Below are 4010 nucleotides of genomic sequence, written 5' to 3' on the forward strand. Positions count from 1 at the left end.
CTTGAACAATGTGGGGTTAGGGGCGTGGACCCTCCACTCAGTGAAAAATGTGTGTATAAGTTATAGTCAGCCCTTCATAGTTCCTCCGTATATGTGGTTCCTCCATATACGTGGTTGCACATCTATGGATTAAATCAACCACAGATTGTGTAGAACTGTAGTATTTACTATCGAAAAAATATCCACATATAAGTGGACCTACACAGTTCAAACCCTTGTTGTTCAAGGGTCAACTGTACTAGCTTCTTAGTTCTAAAACACTTGCAGCAAAAACCAATTTTCTTTTAGTGTGGAGGGTAGCATTTCCTAATTACTGGAATTCCTTGGCCCATGAATGAGTAAGGGCAAGTGTCATGAGCCCTCTTAAAGTTAAAAAATTTTTAAAATTCTTTTATTATGGTAACATATAGCATGAAATTTACCATTTTAGCCATTTTTAAGTGTACAGATCAGTGGCATTAAATACATTCACATTGTTGTGTATGAAGCTACTTTTTGAAAGGTACTTTTTACTTGGTCATTTTTTTCCTTCAAAATATGAGTGACCCTCAAAGTCTCTGCACATCCAGTTAAGTGAGGTCAGTATCCTTGTAGAGAGAACTCTGACACCAATAAGATAATGCTGAATTACTTCATTTACTACTTGTTAGGTAGGTAAATTCTAGATTAGCAAATTCTGGATGAAAAAAGATTTTAGGTTCCAAGGATCTGTCGTAACCAATGTCAATGGAAAATTCTTTCTTTGAGATTGCCTTGATTCTAGTATACTGTTTAATCTACTTGGCTCCTCTGTGTCGTACTTGTTAAATTCTTTTACTAAATCTGGGCAGACATAACTGTAGCACTCCTTTACTTCCATAGCTGTTTCCAGGGATTGCCCTAGAGGAATTCCTACTTCTTGGCCTCTCAGCAGTTGCTGAATGAAATACAGTACAGCTCACCTTGTGACTGGAATGTGCTTACCTCAGCTGCCAATCACATGTCCTGTAGCCACAGAAAGGACAGGAGTGACAGCATCTTAATACCAGTCACTATCAGTTTTCCCACATGTCTTGTTGCTCAGGATGCTGTTAATGCAAGCACAGCCTGCATGGCTATGTACAAGCCTGGAATATTGAAGTACTCAAACCATATTTCAGTAGTATATTCTATTTTCAGGAGCATTTAGTGGAATTTAATCAAAAGAAAGAAAAGACATTCAGGTTGTGCTTTGAGTATTGAGAGAACATTTGCTCTATAAACCTTTCCATTAGGTGACAGCCTTAAACTATATCATGATAGACTGACCACTTTATGGTACCTGTGGCTTTTTCTATTACTTCTTTTTCACCTCTAATTTTGTTTATTTGGCCTCTCTTTTTTTCTTAGTGAGTCTGGCTGAAGGTTTATCAATTTCGTTTATATTTTCAAAAAAACCAGCTCTTAGGTTCATTGATCTTTTCTATTGTGTTTTTTTTTTCTTTTTTGGTCTCTAGTTATTTCTGCTCTGATCTTTATTATTTCCTTCCTTCTGTAAACTTTGGGCTTTTTCTAAGTCTGTCAGATGGAAAGTTAGGTTGTTTATTTGAGATTTATCTTGTTTCTTGTGGTACGCCTGTATCACTATAAACTTTCCTCCTAGAACTGCTTTTGCTGTGTCCTATAGATTTTAGAAAGTTGCATTTCTATTTTCATTCATCTCAAGGTATTTTTTGATTTTGTCTTTCATTTCTTTGTCGATTCACTCTTTTCTTAGTAAGATGTTGTTAGTCTCTACATGTCTGTGTTTCCTCCATTTTTCTTCCTGTAATTGATTTCTAGTTTCATACTGTTGTGGTTGGAAAAGTTGTTTAATATAAATAATTTCAATTTTCTAAATTTATTGAGACTTGTTTTGTGGCCTAACATGTTATCTATCCTGGAGTAAATTCCATGTGCACTTGAAAAGAATGTGTATTCTGCTGGGGTTTTTTGTTTGTTTATTTGGTAGAATGTTCTACAGATATCTATTAAGACCATCTGGTGTAATGTGTCATTTAAGGCCACTGTTTCCTTATTAATATTCTGTTTGGTTGATCTGTCCACTGATGTAAGTGGTATATTCAAGTATCCTACTATTATTATATTACTGTCAATTTCTCCCTTTATGCCTGTTAATATTTGCTTTATATATTTAGGTGCTCCTATATTAAATGCACATATATTTATGAATGCTATATCCTCTTCTTGGATTGACCCCTTTATCATTATACAATGGTCATCTTTTGTTACAGACTTTATTTTAAAATCTGTTTTTTCTGATATGAGTATTGCTATCCCAGCTTTCTTTTCATTTCCATTTGCATGGGTTATTTTTTTCTATTCCTTTACTTTCAGTCTTCTGTTCTTCCTTGATGAGTTAGTGTCTTAATTCTTTCTTCTTCCCAGTAAAAGCCAATTCTCATAGCCTTCATTCATAATAAGTGTAAATGATGTCAAATACCTTATGGTATTATTCTTCCAAGGGTATTTACATTTTCTAAATTGAAGGTATAATGGCTTAGTATGGCATTTGAATAATTATTTTCACAATGGGAAAAGATTTCTTTTTCAAAAATAGATTGTTTTGTTTTGAAATTCTTATTGACATTTAAAATTTTGAGAAATATTATGCAGTGGTTTGACATACATTAGAACTCTAGAGAGAGAATAAAACTGTTAGCAGAAAAGAGAAGCTATCTGTGAGCTTACACAGGATAGTATCTCACTTTCTTCTTTCCTCTTCTTTTTTGAAGAAGTGGCAAAGAATGATTCCCTTTTCACCTTGGCTCTGAAGGATATGTTTTATGTGTTGGCAAGTCTTACCCTTGCACATAAATGAATTATACTAATAGTAACCAGAATCTCATAGCATTATTAGTGTTTGATTTGATTCTGGGGAGAATTAACAAGGTACCACTCCACAATCAAACAGCAGGCAATAGCATTTAAAGTAGTTGCCTGTCTGTAGGCAAGGTTGTCCATAAATTCCAAATATTTCATAGAACACCCACCCAGATAACCCTGGTGGGACACACACATACACAGGGAACCACCACTAAGAGACAAGCACTCAGGATTAGGCAGGTCATGGTCACCAGCCACTGGCAGGCTTTGGCAAAAGCATCAGTTGTCATTTTCTACTATGGGGGTTTGCTTTGTGTCCAGAGCCCATATCAAACACATTGCTGCAACTGAGCAGATTGTCAGCCACAGTAAGTTTCATGGAAATGTTTTCCTGCACTTCTCTGATGCATATAAATAAAGTGAAAATCCTGCTTTTCTTTCTTCAGAAACTGAAATGTAAAGATTATGAGGGACAGGTATGATCACAACATAGCAGTTCTTGAAAACATATTCTATAGCTTAAACCAAATCGTTTTCTTCCCATGAGTGAATTGTCTAGCAGTATAAGTTTTTGAAAAGCCTGTATAATCAGAATTCCAGAAATACCTGAACCCAGGTGAATCCTACCACAAAGCGTGTTGGGACTTCATATCATAGTCCCCTTGACAGGGGCACATATAAAATTGATGTTGAAGTTTGGTCTTAGGTTAGTTGTTTGTGTTCCTATTTATTTCCCTTGCTATTTCTTGGTGAGAGGGAGTATCTTAACTCTTTCTTCTTCCCAGTTAAAGCCAATTCTTCTTCTGTTATTTTTAGTTTGAAGTTGTGACATTTACTCCATATTTTCCTTTCAAATGGGAAAACTGGTGAAAATACTTTGTAAACTGTGATGTGCCATTCATTTTTTAAACTATCATGATTTATAAGATTTTTAAAATTGCATTTGGCACTACTTACAGAAAGGATTTTTTTTTTTTTTTTTTTTTTTGCAGTATGCGGGCCTCTCACTGTTGTGGCCTCTCCTGTTGTGGAGCACAGGCTCCGGACACGCAGGCTCAGTGGCCATGGCTCACGGGCCTAGCCGCTCTGCGGCATGTGGGATCTTCCTGGACTGGTACCCGAACCCGTGTCCCCTGCATCAGCAGGCAGACTCTCAACCACAGCGC

The 4010-nt window shown here is 36.1% G+C and overlaps 1 pseudogene; it reads right to left on the minus strand.

The window, feature by feature from the left end:
- Positions 1 to 517: 517 nt before the first annotated feature.
- Positions 518 to 1250, minus strand: LOC116752667 (annotated as a pseudogene).
- Between the last annotated feature and the right edge of the window lie 2760 nt (positions 1251 to 4010).

The sequence above is a fragment of the Phocoena sinus genome, chromosome 4 (assembly GCF_008692025.1).
Source record: "Phocoena sinus isolate mPhoSin1 chromosome 4, mPhoSin1.pri, whole genome shotgun sequence".
In the NCBI taxonomy this organism is placed as follows: Eukaryota; Metazoa; Chordata; class Mammalia; order Artiodactyla; family Phocoenidae; genus Phocoena; species Phocoena sinus.